General features: G+C 36.4%; 1 long non-coding RNA gene across 1 annotated transcript in view; it reads left to right on the top strand.

Moving 5' to 3' along the window:
- The window catches only part of LOC141279251 (uncharacterized), a 337,194-nt gene extending 309,815 nt beyond the window's left edge, over window positions 1-27,379 (top strand). Inside the window, exon 3 of the long non-coding RNA XR_012333222.1 lies at window positions 27,288-27,379. This is a non-coding gene — a long non-coding RNA (uncharacterized lncRNA). The remainder of the gene's footprint in view (window positions 1-27,287) is intronic.
- The last annotated feature ends 270 nt before the right edge of the window (window positions 27,380-27,649 follow it).

Below are 27,649 nucleotides of genomic sequence, written 5' to 3'. Positions count from 1 at the left end.
ATTCAGGAAAGGCACTGATAGTTTTATCTTGACACAATCAGCTAAATTCCTGCCATAATAAGCAGTAACATATATTAAAAGGGGTCCTGAGTTCAGCCTCTGACAATGAAACATTTCACTCAATAACTTACACAATGTTATTTAATAGACTTTGGCTCAGTTCCACGAGAAAGAGCTTCATTCCATTAGAGAAGAGCCTGTGTGGCTCTAAGTTTATAGATATTCAGAATTGGCAGAATTCTTATCACTTAATGAAAAAACTCTAATTCCTAGTATCAATGCATATATAAAGAGTACAACAGCTGTTGAAAATAAAGTGGAATGCTCTCATTTTAAAAAATGAGAAATTTAATCTTTCAGCCTTAATGTTCTTGAAAATTTCATAAAAATTTGAAAGAAAAAAATCCTTTTCACATAGTTTATTTTTAATTTATTTTTTAAAAATAATCCTCAACCTTTAAGTTGTGTGGTTTTTTTCTTTTTTAAAAAACAATTAATTTATTTTTCTGCATCGGGTCTTAGTTGTGGCATGCAGGATCTTTTGTTGTAGTGCACGGGCTCTTTGTTGTGGCATGCAGGCTTCTCTCTAATTGTGGCATGGGCTCCAGAGCTCAGTAGTTGTGGCACACAGTCTCTCTAGTTGTGGTGTGTATGCTCTGGAGCATGCAGGGTCTAGAGTACATGGGCTCAGTAGTTGAGGCTCATGGGCTTTGTTGCCCTGCCGCATGTGGGATCTTAGTTCCCTGACCAGGGATTAAACCTGTTTTCCCTTCATTGGAAGGTGGATTCTTAACTACTGGACGATCAGGGAAGTCCCCTTTTCACATACTTTAGTTGCTACATATGTACTGTTTATGTTAACAGCACTGCTACTTGTTATAATGTTTACAGTGTGGTATCCAGAATTCACAACTTAAAATAATGGGGAAGTTCCATGAAGATAGTTTTGGCTGAATATTAGAACTTCCTAACAATTGGAGTGTCCACAATAGTCTTTCAAGGGTAGTGTGTCCAAATCAATGGGAAAGTACAATTCCTAATTGTCAGGAAGGGAGATGGAAGAGTTCCCTCCAAAATTATTATTCAATAATAAAATCTTAATTCATTGTAAGATGTTTGTTATAAAGATCAGTATTTTGCTACTTGTAAAAATTAGTTTTTTTTAATTTTAACTATATCTGTAGGTTTTTGTCTTTTGGAAGTTACTATTTTCAAATATTTTATAGGAAAATTTGTTATATAAAGTATACAAAAATCCCTGGATATGTGAACCAAAATAGGATGACAAATAATTTATCGGTTTGTATAAAATATTTTATAATTTGAAGTTGTATGAATTTCTTAGATAGCATTTACCTCTGTCTGCCAGTTGTAGAGGTGGGAGGGGGTGGTTTAAGTTGGCTACCAAAGTATTATCTTCAATATCATTTTGTTCAGAGAAGATATGTTGGTGAATTAATATTTCTCAAGTTGGAGTTCGAAGGTTATGAAAAAAATTAAGTTTGCCCAAAGCAAAAAGGGGAAAAGAAAGTACTAAGTTTCAGTGTGATAATATGAAGGAGTGCCTAGGTTTTATATTACATAGACTTTTGCTAGCATTCACAAACTGTAAACATTCAAACACTTCAAGTAATATGAATGTATGCAAAATACATCATACATGATACTTGACCAGTAAATATTAATGTTTATTGAATATTTCTATTGTAGAAAGAATTAACAGAGACAGAGGAAAGAGTGGCATTTAGGCATTTAGTGTCATGTTTTCCTATACCTTTATTTAGATGCCAGGGAAGACTGAGTGTGGAAAATAAAACCAAAATGATTTTTCTGAGGCAGTTTTCAAATATATAAGAAAGTTTCTGTTTAATCCTGCTTATATACAAGCAATGGAAACCCTCAGCTTGAATACTCAGCTACCTGAATGGCTCAAGGCTATCCTACAAAATATATGAGGGGCTCTATCTCTACCAGTAGATGTCTGAAATTTAGTTACTCTTTCTGTACTAAGCTTACTTTACTTAGTATGTCCTAGACAGACTAATGATTAATAAGATGCAGACATTTTTTCCCCTAAAATCTGTCATATTTACTGAGTGTATTGACATGATTTTGACAAACGGAAAGATTACAAGCTTTGGAATAAGGATGAGCCAGCATTGAATCTCTGCTGTAAATTTGCTCCCTGTAGAAACTTGGGCTTAATTGTTATGAATCTTAAGTTTCCTTCAGGTTTAAAAAAAAATTGATGTCTCATTTTACAAGGGTATGAGAAGTTGAAATTAAGCAAGTCTGTCTATCTACTATCTATCTACCTACGTATCTATCATATATACATACACACACATACACACATATGGACTTTGGTATCTGGAAGGTGTTTATTATGATTGCTATTGTGATAGAATGAATACCACACTATTTTGCCACTGAGTAGAACAATACTGAGAGTCTGATGAGATTTTAAAAAGAAAGGAAGGGAGAGAATGTGGGAAGGAGAAAGGAAGGAGAGGAGGAAGGGTGGGAGGTAGAGAAGGTAGGGAAGTGGTAAGAAGGAAAGAAGGGAAGCAAAAGAAGACAGGAAGAAAGAAAGAGAAAGGAAGAAAGAAAAGAAAAAGACGACAGGAAGGAAAGAAAGGATAAAAGAAAGTAAAGAAAGAGAGAGAGAGACATACGGAGGGAGGAAGGGGGAAAGAGCAGAAAGAAAAATAGATATGACCCTTTTTCAAAGCATTAATAATATTTGCATCCTGGGGCTCTTGTGGGATATAAAATAAACATAGAAAAGTGATTCATCTGTCATAAGTTATTAGAAAATGGGATACAAAACAAATACTCCCATTCATAATCGAAACAATGATTATATAATACTCTGCTGGATTTTGTGCTGGCACATAGCATTATTCCCTCATTTTTTTCCTCTTCAGTACATTAGAGGGTCTGGGGGCCTAATAATTGCACTTCTCAGAAGACCTGACAGCAAGACGCAGTATTAGGTGCCACTCAACAGGAAACATGAGATATGGAAGTTATAAGAGAAGTAGAAGTCTTACCATGGTCCTTCCAGTTCTAGTGACCCCAGATGCTTTTCTTAGTATCTTATGTCTCAATGCTGGAAGCTATTAACCTTGCTGGCAGTTATATATAGTTTTTGAAATTTCTTACAGTTTCAAGGGTAGTAGTTAAATGAAGATTTAGCAGTGCTTTCGGACAGTTGTTCCTTCAGCCTTTTAAACAGTTTATAAGCACTTAATATCGAAATTCTTTTCTGCTTTAAATACCATGAGGTTTTTTTTTTTTACATCGTTATTGGAGTATAATTGCTTTACAATTGTGTGTTAGTTTCTGCCTTATAAAAAAGTGAATCAGTTATACATATATATATATATATGTATATATATATACATATATATATTCCCATATCCCATATCCCATATATATATTCCCATATATATGCATATATATATATATATATATTCCCATATCTCTTCCCTTTTGCATCTCCCTCCCTCCCACCATGCCTACCCCACCCCTCTAGGTGGTCACAAAGCACCAAGCTGATCTCCCTGTGCTATGCGGCTGCTTCCCACTAGCTATCTATTTTACGTTTGGTAGTGTGTATATGTCCATGCCACTCTCTTGCTTTGTCACAGCTTACTCTTCCCCCTCCCCATATCCTCAAGTCCATTCTCTAGTAGGTCTGTGTCTTTCCTCCTGTCTTACCCTAGGTTCTTCATGACAGTTTTTTTTCTTAAATTCAACATATATGTGTTAGCATATGGCATTTGTCTTTCTCTTTCTGACTTACTTCACTCTCTATGACAGATTCTAGGTCCATCCACCTCATACAAATAGCTCAATTTCGTTTCTTTTTATGGCTGAGTAATATTCCATTGTATATATGTGCCACATCTTATTTATCAATTCATCTGATGTTGGACACTGAGGGTGTTTCCATCTCCAGGCTATTGTAAACAGAGCTGCAATGAACATTTTCGTACATGACTCTTTTTGAATTATGGTTTTCTTGGGGTATATGCCCAGTACTGGGATTGCTGGGTCATATGGTAGGTCTATTTGTGGTTTTTTAAGGAACGTCCATACTGTTCTCCATAGTGCCTATACCAATTTGCATTCCCACCAGCAGTGCAAGACGGTTCCCTTTTCTCCACACCCTCTCCAGCATTTATTGTTTCTAGATTTTTGGATGATGGCCATTCTGACTGGTGTGAGATGATATCTCATTGTAGTTTTGATTTGCATTTCTCTAATGATTAGTGATGTTCAGCATTCTTTCATGTGTTTGTTGGCATTCTCTATATCTTCTTTGGAGAAATGTCTATTTAGGTTTTCTGCCCATTTTTGGATTGGGTTGTTTGTTTGTTTTTTGTTATTGAAGTGTATGAGCTGCTTGTAAATTTTGGAGATTAATCCTTTGTCAGTTGCTTCATTTGCAAATATTTTCTCCCATTCTGAGGGCTGTCTTTGGGTCCTGTTTATGGATTCCTTTGCTGTGCAAAAGCTTTGAAGTTTCATTAGGTCCCAATTGTTTATTTTTGTTTTTATTTCCATTTCTCTAGGAGGTGGGTCAAAAAGGACCTTGCTGTGATTTATGTCATAGAGTGTCCTGCCTATGTTTTCCTCTAAGAGTTTGATAGTTTCTGGCCTTACATTTAGGTCTTTAATCCATTTTGAGCTTACTTTTGTGTATGGTGTTAGGGAGTGATCTAATCTCATACTTTTACATGTAGCTGTCCAGTTTTCCCAACACCACTTATTGAATAGGCTGTCTTTTCTCCACTGTGCATTCCTGCCTCCCTTGTCAAAGATAAGGTGACCATATGTGCGTGGGTTTATCTCTGGGCTTTCTATCCTGTTCCATTGATCTACCTTTCTGTTTTTGTGCCAGCCTGATTCCTCCAGCTCCGTTTTTCGTTCTCAAGATTGCTTTGTCTATTTGGGGTCTTCTGTGTTTCCATACAAATTGTGAAATTTTTTGTTCTAGTTCTGTGAAAAATGCCAGTGGTAGTTTGATAGGGATTGCATTGAATCTGTAGATTGCTTTGGGTAGTAGAGTCATTTTCACAATGTTGATTCTTCCTATCCAAGAACATGGTAGATCTCTCCATCTATTTGTATCATCTTTAATTTCTTTCATCAATGTCTTATAATTTTTGGCATACAGGTCTTTTGTCTCCTTAGGTAGGTTTATTCCTAGATACTTTATTCTTTTTGTTGCAATGGTAGATGGGAGTGTTTTCTTGATTTCATTATCAGATCTTTCATCATTAGTGTATAGGAATGTCAGAGATTTCTGTGCATTAATTCTGTATCCTGCTACTTTACCAAATTCATTGATTAGCTCTAGTAGTTTTCTGGTAGCATCTTTAGGATGCTCTATGTGTATTATCATGTCATCTGCAAACAGTGAGTGACAGCTTTACTTCTTTTGCGATTTGGATTCCTTTTATTTCCTTTTCTTCTCTGATTACTGTGGCTAAAACTTTCAAAACTATGTTGAAAAAGAGTGGTGAGGGCTTCCCTGGTGGCGCAGTGGTTGAGAGTCTTCCTGCCGATGCAGGGTACACGGGTTCGTGCCCCAGTCTGGGAAGATCCCACATGCCGTGGAGCGGCTGGGCCCGTGAGCCATGGCCACTGAGCCTGCTCATCCAGAGCCTGTGCTCCGCGATGGGAGAGGCCACAACAGTGAGAGGCCTGCATACCGCAAAAAAAAAAAAAAAAAAAAAAAGAGTGGTGAGAGTGGGCAACCTTGTCTTGTTCCGGATCCTAGTGGAAATGCTTTCAGGTTTTCACCATTGAGGATGATGTTGGCTGTGGGTTTCGCATATATGGTCTTTATTATGTTGAGGAAATTTCCCTCTATGCCTACTTTCTGCAGGGTTTTTATCAAAAATGGCTGTTGAATTTTGTTGAAAGCTTTCTCTGCATCTATTGAGATGATCATATGGCTTTTCTCCTTCAATTTGTTAATATGGTGTATCACGTTGATTAATTTGCATATATTGAAGAATCCTTGCATTCCTGGAATAACCCCTACTTGATAATGGTGTATGATCCTTTTAATGTGCTGTTGGATACTGTTTGCTAGTATTTTGTTGAGGATTTTTGCATCTATGTACATCAGTGACATTGGCCTGTAGATTATTTTCTTTGTGACATCCTTTTCTGGTTTTGGTATCAGGGTGATGGTGGCCTCATAGAATGAATTTGAGAGTGTTCCTCCCTCTGCTATATTTTGGAAGAGTTTGAGAAGAATAGGTGTTAGCTCTTCTCTAAATTTTTGATAGAATTCGCCTGTGAAGCGATCTGCTCCTGGGCTTTTGTTTGTTGGAAGAATTTTTGTTTGTTTGTTTTTGTTGTACGTGGGCCTCTCACTGTTGTGGCCTCTCTTGTTGTGGAGAGCAGGCTCTGGGCGTGCACGCCCAGTGGCCATGGTTCACTGGCCAGCCGCTCCATGGCATATGGCATCCTCCCGTACCAGGGCATGAACCCGTGTCCCCTGCATCAGCAGGAGGACTTTCAACCACTGTGCCACCAGGTAAGACCTGTTGGAAGATTTTTAATCACAGTTTGAATTTCAGTGCTTGCATATTTTCTATTTCTTCCTGATTCAGTCTTGGCAGGTTGTACATTTCTAAGAATTTGTCCATTTCTTCCACTTTGTCCATTTTATTGGCATAGAGTTGCTTGTAGTAATCTCTCATGATCTTTTGTATTTCCACAATGTCAGTTTTTACATCTCTGTTTTCATTTCTAATTCTATTGATTTGAGTCTTCTCCCTTTTTTTCTTGATAAGTCTCGCTAATGGTTTATCTATTTTGTTTATCTTCTCAAAGAACTAGTTTTTAGTTTTATTGATCTTTGTATTGTTTCCTTCATTTCTTTTTCATTTATGTCTGATCTGATTTTTATGATTTCTTTCCTTCTGCTAACTTTGGGGTTTTTTTGTTCTTCTTTCTCTAATTGCTTTAGGTGCAGGGTTAGGTTGTTTATTCGTGATGTTTCCTGTTTCTTAAGGTAGGATTGTATTGCTATAAACTTCCCTCTTAGAACTGCTTTTGATGCATCCCATAGGTTTTGGGTCATCATGTCTCCATTGTCATTTGTTTCTAGGTTTTTTTTGACACCCTCTTTGATTTCTTCAGTGATCACTTCTTAATTAAGTAGTGTATTATTTAGCCTCCATGTGTTTATATTTTTTACAGATCTTTTCCTGTAATTGATATCTAGTCTCATAGCATTGTGGTTGGAAAAGATACTTGATACAATTTCAATTTTCTTAAATTTACCAAGGCTTGATTTGTGACCCAAGATATGACCTATCCTGGAGAATGTTCCATGAGCATTGAGAAAAATGTGTATTCTGTTGTTTTTGGATGGAATGTCCTATAAATATCAATTAAGTCCATCTTGTTTAATGTATCATTTAAAGCTTGTGTCTCCTTAATTATTTTCATTTTGGTTGATCTGTCCATTGGTGAAAGTGAGGTGTTAAAGTTCCCTACTATGAATGTGTTACTGTCGATTTCCCCTTTTATGGCTGTTAGTATTTGCCTTATGTATTGAGGTACTCCTATGTTGGGTTCATAAATATTTACAATTGCTATATCTTCTTCATGGATCGATCCCTTGGTCATTATGTAGTGTCCTTCTTTGTCTCTTATAATAGTCTTTATTTTAAAGTCCATTTTTTCTGATATGAGAATTGCTACTCCAGCTTTCTTTTGGTTTCCATTTGCATGAAATATCTTTTTCCATCCCCTTACTTTCAGTCTGTATGTGTCTCTAGGTCTGAAGTGTGTCTCTTGTAGACTGCATATATATGGGTCTTGTTTTTGTATCCATTCAGCCAATCTGTGTCTTTTGGTGGGAGCATTTAGTCCATTTACATTTAAGGTAATTATCGATATGTATGTTCCTATTCCCATTTTCTTAACTGTTTTGGCTTCGTTATTGTAGGTCTTTCCTTCTTTTGTGTTTCTTGCCTAGAGAAGATCCTTTAGCATTTGTTGTACGGCTGGTTTGGTGCTGAACTCTCTCAGCTTTTGCTTGTCTGTAAAGATTTTAATTTCTCCATCAAACCTGAATGAGATCCTTGCTGGGTAGAGTAATCTTGGTTGCAGGCTTTTCTACTTCATCACTTTAAATATGTCCTGCCAGTCCCTTCTGGCTTGCAGAGTTTCTGCTGAAAGATCAGCTGTTAACCTTCCGGAGATTCCATTGTGTGTTATTTGTTGTTTTTCCTTTGCTGCTTTTAATATGTTTTCTTTGTATTTAATTTTTGACAGTTTGATTAATATGTGTCTTGGCATATTTCTCCTTGGATTTATCTTGTATGGGACTCTCTGTGCTTCCTGGACTTGATTAACTATTTTCTTTCTGATATTTGGGAAATTTTCAACTATAATCTCTTCAAATATTTTCTCAGTCCCTTTCTTTTTCTCTTCTTCTTCTGGAACCCCTATAATTTGAATGTTGGTGCATTTGATGTTGTCCCAGAGGTCTCTGAGACTGTCCTCAGTTCTTTTCATTCTTTTTTCTTTATTCTGCTCTGCAGTAGTTATTTCCACTATTTTATCTTCCAGGTCACTTATCCGTTCTTCTGCCTCAGTTATTCTGCTATTGATCCCTTCTAGAGTATTTTTAATCTCATTTGTTGTGTTGCTCATCATTGCTTGTTTCATCTTTATTTCTTCTAGGTCTTTGTTAAATGTTGCTTGCATTTTGTCTATTCTATTTCCAAGATTTTGGATCATCTTTCCTATCATTATTCTGAATTCTTTTTCAGGTAGACTGCTTATTTCCTCTTCATTTATTAAGTCTGGTGGGTTTTTATCTTGCTCCTTCATCTGCTGTGTGTTTTTCTGTCTTCTCCTTTTGCTCATCTTACTGTTTTTGGCGTCTCCTCTGCAGGCTGCAGGTTCATAATTCCTGTTGTTTTTGGTGTCTGTCCCCAGTGGCTAAGGTTGGTTTAGTGGGTTGTGTAGGCTTCCTGGTGTAGAGGACTAGTGCCTGTGTTCTGGTGGATAAGGCTGGATCTTGTCTTTCTGGTGGGCAGGTCCACGTCTGGTGGTGTGTTTTGGGGTGTCTGTGGACTTATTATGATTTAAGACAGCCTCTCTGCTATTGGGTGGGTTTGTGTTCATCTTGCTAGCTGTTTGGCATAGGGTGTCCAGCACTGTAGCTTGCTGGTCGTTGAGTGAAGCTTGGTGCTGCTGTTGAGGTGAAGATCTCTGGGAGATTTTCACTGTTTGATATTATGTGCAGCTGGGAGGTCTCTTGTGGACCAGTGTGCTGAAGTTGGCTCTCCCACCTCAGAGGCACAGCACTGACTCCTGGCTGCAGCACCAAGAGCCTTTCATCCACACGGCTCAGAATAAAAGGGACAAAAAGTAGAACAAAGAAAGAAAGAAAGAAAGAAAGGAGAGAGGGAGGGAGGGATGGAGGGAGGGAGGGAGGAAGGAAGGAAGGAGGGAAGGAAGGAAAGAAGATAAAATAAAATAATGTAAGATAAAATAAAATAAAGTTATTAAAATAAAAAATAATTATTAAGAAAAAAAAATTTTTTAAGAAAAAGAAAATGGACAGATAGAACCCTAGGACAAATGGTGGAAGCAAAGCTATACAGACAAAATCTCACACTGAAGCATACACATACACACTCACAAATTGACGAAAAGGGGACGAAATAATAAATCTTGCTCTCAAAGTCCACCTCCTCAATTTGGGATGATTCGTCGTCTATTCATGTATTTCACAGATGCAGGGTACATCAAGTAGATTGTGGAGCTTTAATCCGCTGCTTCTGAGGCTGCTGGGAGAGATTTCCCTTTCTTTTATTTGTTCTCACAGCTCCCGGGGCTCAGCTTTGGATTTGGCCCCACCTCTGCATGTAGGTCGCCGGAGGGTGTCTGTTCTTTGCTTAGAGAGGACGGGGTTAAAGGAGCAGCTGCTTCGGGGACTCTGGCTCACTCAGGCCAGAGGGAGGGAGTGGTACGGAGTGCAGTGCGAGCGTGCGGCAGCAGAGGCCGGCGTGACATTGCAGCAGCCTGAGGCGTGCCGTGTGTTCTTCTGGGGAAGTTGTCCCTGGATCCCGGGACCCTGGCAGTGGCAGGCTGCACAGGCTCCCCGGAAGGGAGGTGTGGAGAGTGACCTGTGCTCGCTCACAAGCTTCTTGGTGGCAGCAGCAGCAGCCTTAGCGTCTCATGCCTGTCTCTGGGGTCCGCGCTGTTAGCCGCAGCTTGCGCCCGTCACTGGAGCTCCTTTAAGCAGTGCTTTTAATCTCCTCTCCTCGCGCACCAGGAAACAAAGAGGGAAGAAAAAGTCTCTTGCCTCTTCGGCAGGTGCTGACTTTTTCCTGGACTCCCTCCCGGCTAGCCGTTGTGCACTAACCCCTTCAGGCTGTGTTCAGACCGCCAACCCCAGTCCTCTCCTTGTGCTCCGACCAAAGCCCAAGCCTCAGCTCCCAGCCCCACCCACCCCGGCGGGTGAGCAGACAAGCCTCTTGGGCTGCTGAGTGCTGGTCTGAACCTATCCTCTGTGCGGGAATCTCTCCACTTTGCCCTCCGCAGCCCTGTTGCTGTGCTCTCCTCCGTGGGCCCAAAGCTTCCCGCCTCCGCCACCCGCAGTCTCTGCCCACGAAGGGGCTTCCTAGTGTGTGGAAACCTTTCCTCCTTCACAGCTCCCTCCCACTGGTGCAGGTCCTGTCCCTATTTTTTTGTCTCTGTTTATTCTTTTTTTCTTTTGCCTTACCCAGGTACGTGGGGACTTTCTTGCCTTTTGGGAGGTCTGAGGTCTTCTGCCACCGTTCAGTAGGTGTTCTGTACGAGTTGTTCCACGTGTAGATGTATTTCTGGTGTATCTGTGGGGAGGAAGGTGATCTCCGTGTCTTACTCTTCAGCCATCTTCCCCTCATCCCCATGAGTTTTATTTTTATTGTTTTACCTGGCCTTGGCAGGTAAAGAAAATGTCTAAAGGTAAACAAACAAACAAAAAGTAGACAGCACATATATAACAGATATATACAAAACCCTGTCCTTTGACTTTGGACTTAGCCATGTGTGACTGTCTTTGGCCAATAGAATGAGGCAAAAGTAATAGTATATCAGCCCTGAACTTGGACCTTCAGATACGTTGTATATTTCCACAAACCCTGTGTTGTTTTCTCATCATCATGAGAATAAGGGAAAAAAAGACAGTGGAGTAGTGCCACCCCAGGAGAACCATCCCAGCTAAGCCTAGCTGTAATCAGCTGACCCTCAGCCACTCAAGATAAGTAAGTGATAATAAATGATTGTTATTTTAAAACATTAAATTTTGGAATGGTCTGTTGTGTGGCAATGGCTAACTAATACAACTATTATTCACAAAGAAATTTATTTTCCACTTGTTCTAGATATTTATTATTCCTAAACATGCATTTCACTACCCTTCTCCAATTCCACTGTTTTTATTATTAACCCTATCTGGCATATTCTATACCCCCAGTTTTCCCTGTTTTCATGTTCAAGATTAACAATAAATGCAACTGTTTCCACATTATGCGTCATTCTCTTTTTGCATTAAATAAGAAATATGCCACATACTGACTGACATCATCAATTATTTGTTCATCTGCTTTTATTTTCTATACAATATTTTATAAAGCTAAGCACTTCAATTTTATACTAATCTGTACCATCCATAGACTTTACACATAATGCATTCTTAATAATTGGACAAAAAACATAAGGAATGATTTATATAGCTGATATTCATCAGTAAAAGGACAGATTTTTATATTAGGCTGAAAAATTAATTTCATTTACAAATTAATCTTCCAGATTCAAGTTTTCCCCTTTTTTTCTATAGGATTGTGAGTAAGGGAAAGATTTCAAATGTAAATAAGCTGGGTTGACAATCATGCCTTTACAGATGTTAAGTATTCTCCAAATGATGATCTACCATCCTCAGCGCTAGCATGTCAAATTAAGGAAGTCTAAAATCCCTATCGCTAATGTATGGTAAGTTAAGTAATTAGACTACTAACAATAAAGATTACACTGTAAATGATTTCCAAGCAACAGTATTCTGCCTTAGTATACTTTGAGGCAATAGTTGAGTTTCAAAAACTGGAATGTTATTTGAAGAATGATAAACTTTGCACAAAAGCATCTCTTTTCCCTTGAAAATCAACTATCTACATTTTCTTGTGTTCTAACTTAGAAACTGGTATCTCTATAAGTTTTGTAGTGATTAGTTCATATATAAAAGATATATTAAATTATCTATAAAACTTTTCTTGTAGCTTGTAAATTGCACATAGTGGCACCAGATTCTGTGCTTTGTCAATTCTATTCTATGACCATGATTGCAAATCTCATTAAAAAAAAAACAACTCTCTATCTATATGTGTATATATACATATGTATACATATATATGCTTTTTCTTTAATACTATCATGTTTACTTTTCAAACCTTTTTTTTTCTTACCTAATTTGCCTCTGACATGTTGAAGACAGGAAAAAAAGAAATAGAATACTTTCAGTAAAAAGTTTTGGGTTTTTTTTTCTTTTTTTTTTTTTTTTGCGGTACACGGGCCTCTCACTGCCGCGGCCTCTCCCACTGCAGAGCACAGGCTCCGGACGCACAGGCCCAGCGGCCATGGTCCACGGGCCCAGCCGCTCCGCGGCACATGGGATCCTCCTGGACCGGGGCACGAACCTGCGTCCCCTGCATCGGCAGGCGGACTCTCAACCACTGCGCCACCAGGGAAGCCCTCAGTAAAAAGTTTTTCATCACACATGATTTAGGTGATTTGGGGGGCCATGCTTATACATAAGATGATGTAGGTAGGTTTCAGGAAAATGAAGAAGCTTAAGATTTAGGGTTGCTTATAGTACTTACTTTTAAATACTCATTCCTTCCTTCTGCTTTATGGAATTTTGGAAAACTCCAAGACTTAGCTTGCCCAACACCTCATAGACTTAATCAAGGACAATATATTATACCAAGTACTTCATACTACCTGTGTGCTTCTCAAATTGGTAAATTCTTGAAATAATAAAACATTTCATTATTATATACTAAATATAAATTTTAATAATATTTTAAAATTCAAAATATTTTATATTAAGCTAGCATGTGGAATGGAAAGTATTAAAGGACCTCTGAGATTTATTTGGGATAAAGAAAAAGGTGAAAAATGACCTTTGTGTTTATATGTCACTACAGCAAATCATATTGTTCTAAGATTTCAGTGATGTGTAGCAGTGGAAATAACAGAGATGGGTACAATAGACTTTTCCATAGACTGACTTTTCCATGTCATTTAATCCTCTCTAGTGTCTTCAGAACAGCCCAACAGAGGTAATGATAACAGATTGTCACATTATTATACACATGATGACCTGTTTAGGCAGAAGATTTAAAAAAAACACTGTACTCCCAAAGCTATGGATAAAAATACAGGCATTGTCAATTCATCATTTTTGTGCACACTCTCTCAACACACACACACACACACACACACACACACACACACGTCATATGCATTGGTGTATTATGTCTTTATTAGAAAGTATGTACTATTGAGAATACTATCAAGATCTGGGAAATAAATTTTTTAAAAAGTCAGTATAGTCAAGTTTGAGTGATAAAAGATATGTCCTTTACTCTTTGAAGTTCTCAGACTTTCACTCACAAACATGTAAGCATCTTTAAAAGCAATTCTAACAGCTATTATGATAATTCTAATACTATAATTCTTTTATAATTCTAATAGATTAAAAAAAGAATGCAAGAAGATAGCAGGCCTCTAGAAATAGAGGACCATTCTGTCAATTGAGAGTTGATATCCTCACTGTGTTAGCCAGAAGAAACTGTAAAGAATTCTACATGCAAAGCGACTGAGAAGTATTTCATAAAGTAGCAAATATCTAAGAGAATACTATAAAGAATATATTGGGCTGAGCCACGGTTGTGCTATACAGTAAAACTAGCCACAAGTGGCTATTCAGCACTTGAAACGTAACTAGTTTAAATTGAAATGTGTTGTGAAAATAAAATACAACACAGATGTCCAAGACTCAGTACGAAAAAACAAAAGTAAAGTATTTTATTAGTAATTTTATTTTGATTATACAAAATATATTTTGATTACATGTTGTGGTATTTTAGATGTATTAGATTAACAAAAATATATGAACAAAGCAAAATATATTAATTTTACCTATTTCTTTTTCCTTTAAAATTACATATTTGGCTTGCATTTGTGGCTCTTAAATTTACATCAAATAGGGCTGGTCTAAGGAATTTCAGCAGCATCATGAAATTACTGATTAAGGCAATCACAAGTTTTCTAAGAATTGAATGTATTCATTTTTCATCACCTATCTACTGCATAGCTTTTATCATAAATCTATTAGACATATTCCCTTTCAAGAAAATATTTAAAAGCTATTGCCTGAACCAGTTTCTTACCTTCTAGGAAACTCATTCCACTGCCAACTAGAATCTTTCAAGTTCTTTAACTACTTATTTGAAGCTTCTGGCTACTGATTATTTTTCTTCTAAAGAAGCCAGAGAAAATCATGGTTATATGATTGTGAATGGGAGAGCTTTTAGTGAAAATCATCTGTGTAGCTTGAGGAAGGGTCAGCACCTCCCAACTGAAAGTGTAAGGCACCTGTGTAGAGCAAACACCACCAAACCAAAGCCCATGGCACAGATCTGTACTACTCTCAATGCCATTTTTGTCTACAGTAGACTTATCCACACCCTATATACTTATACCAGGACCAGACAGTGCTTGCTTCAACTCTGTTTCCCAGTTCTGGCTCTTGGAGGCACACAGTGATTAATCAAACTATGGCTAAAAATCAGGAAAAAAGACAGAAGAGAAGAAGGAGATTAAGGACATTTAGATAAATAATAGAACTCTAGAATCTTGAAACCAAAAGGTGCCAGATGAGACAAGTATCATAGCAATACAATATATATTTATTTAATTTGTTCAGAAGTAGAAAGGTGGCCTAAATTTAAGGATCAGAACACAAAACGCTAAATTCCTCCAAAAATGCCAACAGTTCTAACACAGTGAATTATGAAGTGTCAATGTGGAACTACCCTTTTGATGGAAGAATTATTCATCTGTTTGCTCGTGTTGTCCCACTTAGTCTTGCCAATATTATCTTTGAATTTAAATGTTTATGTAAATAAGATTATTTTCTTTTTAATGATTTATTAAATATAGTTCTAATAGACATTATTTCTGTATTCCTGATTTGAGTAGATGTTGGGTGCCTTTCTGTTCATCAATCTAAATATTAGCAAAGACAAATCTGAATCAATAATGGATAGTCATTGCATTTCTGAGAAATATTTCCTTTGGAAATCATATTCAACTGAACCAGAGCTGTTTCAATGACTACTTTTAGGCCAAATTAGTACAATCTGTAATAGCAGTAATAGCTAAAATTCATTTTTCCCTTACTAAATATCAGAAACTCTTCTATGATTGATCTTCATAACAACTTTCTAATTCAAGATTATTAATATCCTTAGGTTAAACCAAAGCAGCAAGAGATCAAGGAGCAAGCAGTTGAGGGTGTTTCAAACGTAGGCAATCTGGTTCTAAAGTCTCAGTTTTTAGCACAGCTCTCTTCTGCTGCACTGGGAAAACTCTACAGTCTTCAGTTTCTTAATCCTACCTATCAAAACACAGGTTCAATGAGGCCATGTTACCTGTATGGTGCCCATGCTAAAAATTCTAGATAATTTTAGGATAGACTTCACTGGTAGAGCAGTGGTTAAGAATCTGCCCTCCAATGCAGGGGGCACGGGTTTGATCCCTGGTCTGGGAAGATCCCACGTGCTGCAGAGCAACTAAGCCCACACACCACAACTACTGAGCCTGCACTCTAGAGCCCACAAGCCACCACTACTGAGCATGCATGCCACAACTACTGAAGCCCGCACACCTAGAGCCCATGCTCCGCAACAAGAGAAACCACTACAATGAGAAGTCCGAGCACTGCAGCAAAGAGTAGCCCCCCTCACTGCAACTAGAGGAAGCCTGCGCACAGCAACAAAGAGCCAGTGCAGCCAAAAATAAATAAATAAATTTATTTATTTTTTAAAAAATTAGGATAAAATTTCCAGATAACATTTTGGATATCATCTTAGTTTTGGTTCCCCCAAACATACCCTGATAAAAGGATTTTGATGTTGATACTTTACCAGGAAAGTTGATCCCAGTAAGCATAAGTGAGAGTGGGGAAAGCAAGACATAGAGGAGAGAAGAGTTCAGAAAGAGGACAGTACTGAGCAGGTCAACAAGTGTAAGTAGTTGGAACTCCATCCTGCACCTACTTCCCTCTGGGGGTTCACAGGAAACATGCCTCATAATTGTTGTACAAGAGATAGGAAACTGGGTTAAATGTGTCCCTCATTGTTCTAATTGGGTGAGGGTTGACTTTGAGGACATTAAATATGGGGGCCATTTGGCTGAAAATGTTTCCACAGTGCTAGAGAAAACCTCGAGATAGAGACACAATGATGCATTGTTGACCCTTGAAGAGGGACAGGAACACTCTTCTGTGGCTGTAGGTGGATCGAGGGATTATGAATTGAGACATTAACAGCATCTGCTACTGTTACAATATAGTCACATTCTCTGAAAATACACTAAATTCTATAAATAAATTTCTTAAGGGGGTATGTGAGCCTTTTTTGTCCTTAGTCTTGGGCTAAACATAACTTGTTTTATACTGATTCTATCCTTCAATTTATTGGAGGTGTGTGTCTTTGCACACTAATAAACTCAACAAATATGAACAAAATTATTGTATCTAGCACATCAAACACTAGGGCAATTTAGTCTAAAATATCAAATTATCTATTAGATGCAAAATAATCAAAGTGAGTTGTTTAAAAGAATATTTCACTTTTTTGTAATGTGCCCATATCTTGAATGAAGAGCCTGAGTATAATTACTGGGTTGGCCAGAAAGTTCCTTCAGTTTTTAAGTTAAAATAAAAGACACATTTTTCATTTTCACCAAGAACTGTATTGAACAACATATTCATCATTTTGTTCCACTACCTTCTGCCATTTTTCAGGCAACGTCATAATTCCATCTTCCCAAAACTTTTTATCTTTTTGAGCAAAGAACTGTTCCAGGTGCCTTTTACAGTCTTGGAGGGAATTATTTTTTTTTTTCCATTAAGAGTATTTTGTAAAGACCTAAATAAATGGGAATCCAAAGGTGCAACATCTGGTGAATACAGCGATTAATCAGAACTTCCCAGCCAAGCTTAACAGTTTCTGCCTGGTCATCAAAGAAACACGTGGTCTTGCATTATCCTAATGGAAGATTATGTGTTTTCTGTTGACTAATTCCGGATGAATTTTCGCTGAGTGCTGCTTTCAGTTGGTCTAATTGAGAGCAGAACTTGTTGGAATTAATCATTTGGTGTTCCAGAAGGAGCTCATAATAGAGGACTCCCTTCCAATCCCACCATATATACGACATTACCTTCCTTGGGTGAAGACTGGCCTTTGGTGTGGCTGGTGGTGCTTCATTTCGCTTGCCCCATGATCTCTTCTGTTCCACATTATTGTACAGTATCCACTTTTCATCGCCTATCACAATTGTTTTAAAAACGGAACGTTTTTTTACGTTTCAGTAGAGAATCGCATGCGGAAATAAGGTTAAGAAGGTTTCTTTCGCTTAACTTATGTGGAACCCAAACATCAACGTGATTAACATAACCAAGCTGGTTCAAATGATTTTTAATGTTTGATTTGGATACTTTGAGTATGTCGGCTATCTCCTGCATGGTATAACGTTGATTGTTCTCAATTAATGTCTCCATTTGATCGCTATCGACTTCAACTGGTCTACCTGACCGTGGAGCATCATCCAGCGAGAAATCTCCAGCACAAAACTTTGCAAACCTCTTTTGACACGTTCGACCAGTCACAGCACCTTCTCCATATACTGTACAAATCTTTTTTTGCATTTCAGTTGCATTTTTACCTTTCTTGAAATAATACAGCATAATATGCCAAAAATGTTGCTTTTTCCTTCCATCTTCAGTACTAAAATGGCTACACAAAAATTCACCCATATTGATGTTTTTTTTTAAAATGTAGCTGATATGACAGGTGTCACAATACAACAAAATTGTTTTGAATGATGTTAAAGACAACTAAGTGCTACTAGAGCCATCTTACAGAAAAAAACAAATGAACTTTTTGGCCAACCCAATATATGGTGCACTCAGAGTTGCTTGAAAGGCATGGCCTCATACATGTATGGATAGAAACTATTGTGGAATGTCTTACCTAATATTTATTTTATAATTTGCCTTATATTTCCACCTCTATGGCCTATATTGTGAAAGAAAGACTGTTTTTCCTATATATTTCACAATTTTATTCATGTCTATAAACTAAATGATTAGGAATAAAAACTCCTTAGATAAACATTGGGCATAAAAGAAGAGCAATATGACAATGATGTAGTAAGAGGGAAACATTTTTGGTGTACAGATTTTTATAAGAATTGTAAAGTCAGGTTTTAAGTAAATATTCAAATAGTTGTGTTTTATATACTTTAAAATTTAAGTGGACTTAAAAAGTATTTAAACTTAGTCTTCAAGGAGAATAAATTTAAAGTGATATGAGGATACTTACAGAGCATTTGTTAATACTTTTTGGAGTTGGAAGGAAAATTATAGTGTAAATTTTTGATAATTTTTCTCTGCAATTTGTTTTGAGAAGGAGCAGTACACTAATTTTTTTCCTAATGTTTAGCTGCATGAGAAATAATGATAAGCATAATCTTAGAAGAGACTTTAGAAATGTATATCATACACACAGAATATAAATTAGTTTGCAAATATTATGGTAAAAATAGTAAGTCACACACTTTTTCAGAAACACCTATTTTTCTCTGCTTGAGGGTTTTCAGAGAATAAAAATGTAGATGTGTGAGAAAAATTTTAAGACTATCTGAAATGTAATGTAAAGAATTATTTCTGCATTCTATAAAACATAAAATTAAAGAAAAGAAAAAAGAATAAAACTGCTAAATTGTGTTTTCATGACTATTTAAATAACTACTATAATATTAAAATTAGAATAATTGTTAAACTATAGTATTCATATTTCAGAGCATTATGTCCCATATAATATGCTTTAGTTTAAATTAAATCCATAAACTTATTTGTGAAAATTAAATTGATGTGATATAGGAAATGTTTTTCTGTTCTTTTTGGAAATAGTCCTTTCAACTTGCATTAGTATAATAAATCAGTGTTAATTTTGCACTGTTATTAACACAAAACATCCTCAAAGATGTAACACAAAAATTATCTACTATATTACATATAAAATATCTTTAGTCACTTGAAAATGTTTGACCTAAGTATTCTAAAATTTATCGTTCCCTTGAGCCTGACCAGACAGCTGTATATTTGAATGTTGTTATTTTTTTTTTCTTTGATAAAATTGCTTGTGCTGAATTTCCCTTTGGCATTTACTATTGATTTGTATTGAGGGACATAATAAGAATGTCATATTCAAATTACAGGAATGAGTTAGGCATGTCATCTACCATTTCTGACAGTATTCTCTTTGGAGGTTGGGCTAGAGTGGAGGTGGGAAATGTCTCTCTTTTCTTACTACCAAGAACAATTGTTCACCTTCTGAATAACTTTATTTTTTCAATTTAATTCTATTGCTATTGTTATTGTTAGGTGAGGATGGAGGAGATTGTTTATTTTCATCTTATGATTCTGTAGGTAAGGTCACCTATAGAATTTCCTTCTGTTTGACTGCTACAAGATTTATTTCAAATGACAGCCAAAGTATAGCCAATGAACTATGCTGGATTTTGCGATATCCTCCATTTTGTTTACTTATTATTTCCTCTTCATTTTTATATGCATTTATTTATTTTGTTTGCCTATTATTTGTTTACATTTTTGTAAATTGTATAAGCTTTTGTTGAGATGTGTTGTATAAGTAATCTATAAAAATCATTATAACATCTTCGATTTCACAATTTTCTAAAATATTTATTAACATTTTATCAGTTTTAAGTATTTCATTTATTCACAGACATATGTGATATGCTATTATGAATGATCTAAAAACACATTCATGAATAAAATCTGAAAAAAAAGAAAACCTCTGGTCTTTTGAAATTGACTTTCCATTAAAGAGAAACATTGAATGAATGTACAAATAAAAATGTACACTATTTTGAAGTGATGAATATTTGGGAAGAAATAAATCAGAGTTAAAAGGTTTAGAGAGTGTTGGAATTGGGTGTTTTTGTTTGCTTGTCTATTTGTTTGAGTTTTGGGAGATTATGGGAAAATTTCCTGCTGATGAGACCTTTGCTGTGGGACATGAAGGAAGTAAGGGTGGTAACTTTGTGGCTTCTCTGGTGACAGAAGGTACAACAGACACAAATGCCCTGAGGCAGAAGTGTGTCGCATGTGATCTGGGTGGTTAAGAGCGGAAAAAACAAAACCCAGAGAGCTGGTGGGGCAAAGAAATCAAATAAGTTAATGTGAGGTATTATGAGGAACTTAGCTTTTACGCTCAATGAGGTGGAAATCAGATGTTGGAGGGCTTTGAACTGAGGAATGCCATGATTTAATTTACATTTTAAGCATTTGTTGATGGATTAGATATGACATGGAAGAAAAGTGTAAAGAATGTTACCAGTCTTTTGTTCCTGGGTAACTGGAAGATGGGAGTTGCCTGGGCAAGTAGGAAGATAGAGTCTCTTATTTATTAAGATTGAGAAGATGGCAGGTTTTGGGTGGGGAGATTGAGGAGGTTATTTTTCAGACAAGTATAGGATGCCTATTTGACATACAAGTGAAGATGTAAAATAGGCAGTTGGAAACATGAATTCGGAGTTTAAGAAAGCTGAGTTGGCTGTAGATATAAAATTGGGAGTGTGCGCTGGTGTTTCATGCCAATAATTTAAAAGAAGTTAGAGAGAGGAATAACTATATGGACTAAAACATAGCTTTCAGAGATGAGGAGAATTAGCAAAAGAGCCTGAGAAGGAGAAGCTACAGAAATTGAAGGAAAAACTGAAGAATGTTGATTCAGATGCTTTGTAAAGATAACTTGTAAGAAAGAGGAAGTGAACAGCCATGACAAAAGCTGTGATAGATCTCCTAAGATAAGGTCTTAACATTGACTTTCTATTTATTTTGATTTCATTGTTACTTTGCCAAGAGCTTTTACAATGCAGCGGTAGTTATGGTGGGAATGAATATTTGGTTTGAGTGTGTTTGAGAGGAAACGAGAGGAAAACGCAAAGACGGCAAGTACAGAGGTTTTTTTTTTCTACACAAATAATTATTAATATTAGTAATATTAGCAATAATTCCATAAAAGTAAATTATTAAATTAAATAATTGATTGTAAGATCTATGGTACCCCAATTACATAAATCTATCAATACATTAAACATATTAACAACTACAAAATATAATTTCATTCCTTTTCTTAGAAATTTTATTTTCAGGCTCCAAATTTTCAATCTATTGAGTAAACTTTTCTGCTTACTTCTGCTTCTCCTCTGTCTACCCCTGCCCCCATTTGACCTGCCTGGTTCAACAATAATTCATTAAAAATGTCTAATTGATTGGGTGATTGAACTAATTAATGTCTTATAAAGCATTTTAAAGGAAGCTTTATTATCATATTTGCATCTTACACCTTTTGTAAATTAATAAAAATCTAACAGCAAATGAAGTAAGAATTCAGTGTCATCTTATAGCAGGAGTTTAGGCTTCTGCATAAAACGTTTCTTACTCTAACAAATACCCATAGCTAACTGAAATAATTTAATTCCCAGAATTTTTATTAAAATACACTGATGATACACAAAATTTGAATACTGATTGATAATATTTAGATATAAATATGAATTTCAAAAGACAATACAATGTTCCCAAAATGAAACTGCTAGGATTTACTTTCAGATGAAATGCATGCAAATCCAAATCATTTAAATTATAATCTCATTTGATATTGTTTCTATATTATAGTTTTATAGCTTGATTTTTTGATGAATTAATTAGAGGCAGTCTGGAAGTTTGGAATGATATGACATTTGCCATCAGAAATCATGAGCGTAGAGACACACAGTTTTTCGACACAGAAGCCCAGTGTGTCTCCCTTTGCCTGGCAAAGCAATAAAGCTATCTTTTTCTACTTCACCCCCAGCCCCAAAAAAAAGAAATCATGAATGTAAGTCCTAACTCTGTTACTTCAAAACAGTAGTATATGAAGCAAACCCATAGTCTCAGGTTCCACACTAATAAAATTATAATAATCAGAATATTTGTATACTATACTGGATAACCATGGAATTTAGTGGGATGTGCTATGACCTATAGGTAATGTGCTTTGCACTCTTTAAGAAAGGAGAAGTATTTTATCTACAAACAGTGAAAAATGAAGGGAAAGAAAAGACAGAAAAACTAAAAGATTTAGACAGCCTCATAAGAACTTTTCTGTCGTGAAGGCAACTAATCTGTCTGTTGTATTATTGAGGAGACAAAATTCCAGACATAGAGATCCTCATGAAATATACCTTGAGTTCAGTCTCCTATATGTGAAATTCAAGAAAAATTGAATGAATTACATGATTGAAGAAAATTACTCTGAAAGAACAAAAGAAGTAAAGAAATTCCTGGTGCAATTAGCATCCAATAGAAATTACTACAATAATGAAGATTTCAGTGATAAATTATACAAATAATAAAAGTAATCATTTAAATCTGATTCAAGAACACCTCACACTGCTTTAACAAATAGGCTAACATACGTTGAAATAAGCCAGTGATGATAATTATTTGTTATGTTGATATTTTCCATGTTTAAAAAATGCTTATTAGCATCAGGGAAGGCACTGAAAAATAATGTTAAATAACAGAAGAAAATCTTCCACTTGTTGTTAATAAGAAAAACTTAAAGGATTTAAAAACATTAAAAAAAATTACTACCTAGTGAGTGTAATTTGACTTGCAGACTTTCACAAACTATTTCTTATGACTATGTTCAGAGACATTTGTGTTGGGGAGGAGGTGAGGGTAGAAGATTCGAATCTATTTTATAATGATACATAGTTAAACACTGAAGTTTTTTTTTGTTTTTTGTGGTATGCGGGCCTCTCACTGTTGTGGCCTCTCCCGTTGCAGAACACAGGCTCCGGACGCGCAGGCTCAGCGGCCATGGCTCACGGGCCCAGCCGCTCCGCGGCATGTGGGATCTTCCCGGACCGGGGCACAAACCCGTGTCCCCTGCATCGACAGGTGGACTCTCAACCACTGCGCCACCAGGGAAGCCCTTTTTTTTTTTTTATTATTTTTTTTGATTGGTCATTAATTAAAAAACTGGTCACATTTTGACCTACAAAAGCAACAATTTCATATAAACAAACTTCTTTTATAGAGATAATTCCTGATAAATGTATTTGGCAGACTTCTCAAAGATAATTCTTTTGTAATTAAACATATTCAGGACACTCATCCCCTCACCTTCAAAGTGCATAACTAAGCTTGCAACAGAGTATTTATATATAGCACAGGGAAGCTTTGCCATCTCATGCTTTCTAAGAACTTTTTAAACTAGGACTTTCTCTAATAATAATTATATACCTTGCTGTTTAATAATATAAAGGAAGTGTACAAAAACCTTTAAAGAAATATATTTTGGAAAAAAATGGCCTTTTACCTTGTCTACCACATTAACCAAAACAGTAGGAAAAAAAATGTCGGTCCCCAAATTATTTCAGGTCTTCATTAAAGATGTAAAAAGTGGTTGTCATAAAACTATTTTGAGGGCTTCCCTGGTGGCGCAGTGGTTGAGAGTCCGCCTGCCGATGTAGGGGACACGGGTTCGTGTCCTGGTCCGGGAAGATCCCACATACCGCGGAGCGGCTAGGCCCGTGAGACATGGCCGCTGAGCCTGTGCGCCCGGCGCCTGTGCTCTGCAACGGGAGAGGTCACAACAGTGAGAGGCCCGTGTACCGCAAAAAAAAAAAAAAAAAAACTATTTTGAAAAAACTTGTACTTAATGTTCTTTATTTTTTTTACAAATCTTTATCCAAATCTTCATACTAGTGTTTATCTCCATTACATTAAAAAAAAAATCAGTCTTTTGAAAAATAGGTATGCAGGTTTTCAGCTCACCTTTCATTCTGAAACATAAAAGTGAAGATAAATACATCTAATGGGACAAAACAAATAACAGCAAAAAAATATAACATAGTTATAGAGTAATAAGAACATTTAAATCAAAGACCTTAAGTAGAGCTCATTATCTACTGCAGAAAGACTGACATGAAAGATGCAATACTTGGTGATATAAACATACAAGTGGTGAAATGATTGACTCTTGATACCCACCTATTGGGGCATTCAAAAATTAAGAAAAGCCTGAAGTGAGAAAGAAAAAAATGGCTCAAGATTTCTTTTAAATCTAGCTAATTGCTTATTACTCAAGGTCATAGCATATTTAAGTCACCACCCTTAGAAGATAAGATATTTCTGGACCTCTTATTGGATAGACAAGAGAAATTAAAAATGCATAGTAGCAAAAAGTAGCAGGGAATATAGTCAGAACCTGTAGATGTGGAGTCTTTCATAATGCTATATCATATATTAATTCCAAGTGTTGGATTCCTCAGTATGGAAATTTAGGACTCCTTCAAAGCACGGGAATAAATCACTTGAAACATACATGCATACATAAGTATTTGATATTTCAAATAAAGCATTGGCCAGGAATCACATGAAAAGTCAGAAGAAACGTGGGGTTATTAATTCTCACATATTAATACTCAATATTTTCTTACTAATTAGATATGTTGTTGTAGACAGCATATTATATTTTTAGTGGTATAAATTGAGCCTAATTACTTATTAGGATGATGTCTTTTCCTTAGTCCTTTCCTCTGAACTACCACATTGCCAGCTTTACCTCTCTTGCTGAGTATTTCAGAGGTAACAAATATTTGCAAACCAAAACGCATGATTGCACACACTCTTATTCTTATGGTGGATAGAACCATTGTTCTCAATTCATAAACCTCGAAGCAACCCAAAGATGAAGGTACTATTACTCCCATTTTACAAATAAGGAGTTTGAGGCTTAGAGAAGGAATGTATACAAAGTCACACAACCAAAATGGGAAAAATTCAAGAGTGGACCTTATGTCCAGAGGGTGTTAAAGCCTGTGCCTTTCTGTCACATAAAGTATAAGTAAGAATAACATACTTAGAAAAGACTTTCAAAGCTTGGTTCTATTCAATGTAAATTGTATACATTTGCTGCTATGCATATGTAAATTATTATTTCAAAGTATATATATTTACTGCAATGCATATGTAAATTATTAAATTCTCTCCAGAGTAATCATAGAACATAATTTCCATTTTGTATACTTTCTCCTAGTCTCTTTGAAATAGAAATATTAAAAACTTATTATATTGGGCTTCCCTGGTGGCACAGTAGTTGAGAGTCTGCCTGCCGATGCAGGGGACACGGGTTCGTGCCCCGGTCAGGGAAGATCCCACATGCCACGGAGCAGCTAGGCCCGTGAGCCATGGCCGCTGAGCCTGCGCGTCCGGAGCCTGTGCCCCACAATGGGAGAGGCCACAACAGTGAGAGGCCTGGTTACCGCAAAAATAAATAAAAATAAAATAAATTTTGTATTATTCCCAAAGGTAATGGTAACTGACTATAAAACCTCAAGTATTTAAATCAAAACTTTCAAAACAAAAGATAGCATTAGAGATTAATTACATAAACTAACACACTTTTAAAATTACTTAAGGAACAAAATAAAGATGAAAAATTGTTTACCCACATTCATTCCACATAACATAATACATTTTAAGTTTTGTGTTTTCCTTCAGTTCTTGCCCATAGGCAAAAATAATTTCACAGAGCTATAATGATAGCATAGAAATAACTCTATATTTGACTTATGACTTGATATTATGTCTTACTCCTGTGAAGATTCCTTTAAATATTGACTTTCTATATTAAATATAGCTTATTATGAAAAGCAGGGCAGTAATTCTGCTTAATTGATCAAACAGAAAGGAAATTGAATTAATTTTAAGGATGTAATACAAAAATTGTGAGCTAATTTATTTTCAAAAATGTCTATGTGCTGCTGAAAACACCTGCCTCCCTTTTCTGATTCTCACACACACTCAGCCTGTGCTGTGCCAAGAAGGCCTTGATCTCCTTGGGCCTGTTGACCCTTGTTATTTACACTCTCATAGGTTGTGACTACCTCACAGACCCAGGAGAGAAGGCTACTGAGTTCTCCACTGATGTGGTCAAGAACTGTGAGCTCTCTCACAGTTTGCCCTGTTGGCAGTAGTCACAGCTCCAGTAAGGAGGTGAAACCCATCAGGGCAAAGTACATTTGTGACTGAGGAATTGGATGGAGACAAGGATGCGACTAGAACAGAAAGAACAGCAGTTGCTACAGCTGCCATTTCCTAACAAAAACAAGCATTTCTGAGAAAATAGTGTGGGTCTGGATAGTGTCTTCTGCTGATCTAGCTTTTTTCACTGTGGCCCCTGCCTGGGTACCATACTATTTCTTGAGACAATTTAAAGCTTTAGAATAACCCCTTCCCACCATATAGAGAAGTTTTTATTCACTTATTTCTAAGAAAGATGTGCAGAATTTCTCAGTAGATTCCCCAGATAAGGGCCATCATCCTTTTAGGAAATCATCTATTTTAGGGTGATGAGAGGAAACAGATTTGGTGCTTATTGTATATTTTGTTCCTCACTCCTTCATCCCTCCCTCCTTTCCTTCTTTCCTTCTTTCCTTCCTTGCATCTTTCCTTCCTTTTTTCTTTTTCTTCTCCTCTTTCTTCTCATGCAAATTGATGATTTATTGCACCCTCTCAAAATCATCATACATAGTTGATCAGATTATTCACTGCACATGGTTCATGGCCAAGGAGGAAATTTGAGCCTGAAATCCCATCCAGGCTCTACTTGACAAATAAATTAGGGCTATATCTACCCATATGGGTGTGTTTTCTCAGAAAAGCTCATTAGGCTACTGGCAGCCCTGCCCTCCCTCCTCCTGCCACAGAACTATTCAGATCCTGCCTCTTAAGGTAAACCAGCCACCTCTCACAGGTCCGTGAACCCACAGAATCAATGTATCCAGGTATTGTGCAATAATTATCACTTTGTTTTCCTCTATAGAAAGAACTTCATCAGAAAGCTTGAGCAAATGTTTGGCAGAAACATCTTAACTGTGCACGATCAGGAAATATTTATTTGAATTGAAGGAGGTAATGTATGTGGGTCAATTAAGGTATTCCTATCCTTTAAATATTAGTTAAAATGATATTTCTCTTGATTCTTTAATAGGGAAATTCCTCCCACCCTTCAAATTACATACCACTTTTAAAGAAAAGTCTATCTGTCTTGCATTTTAGATTTACACGCATGTCTGTATAATTTTATATTTTTTATATTTTTCATGAAAAAGACTAAGAAAAGACCAGTGATTCCACCATTGGAAGTGTATCAATAAGAACACTCCAGGAATAAGTCTACTGGAT

The sequence above is a fragment of the Tursiops truncatus genome, chromosome 8 (assembly GCF_011762595.2).
Source record: "Tursiops truncatus isolate mTurTru1 chromosome 8, mTurTru1.mat.Y, whole genome shotgun sequence".
NCBI classification, from domain to species: Eukaryota; Metazoa; Chordata; class Mammalia; order Artiodactyla; family Delphinidae; genus Tursiops; species Tursiops truncatus.
This window is presented reverse-complemented; position numbering and strand designations above follow the sequence as displayed.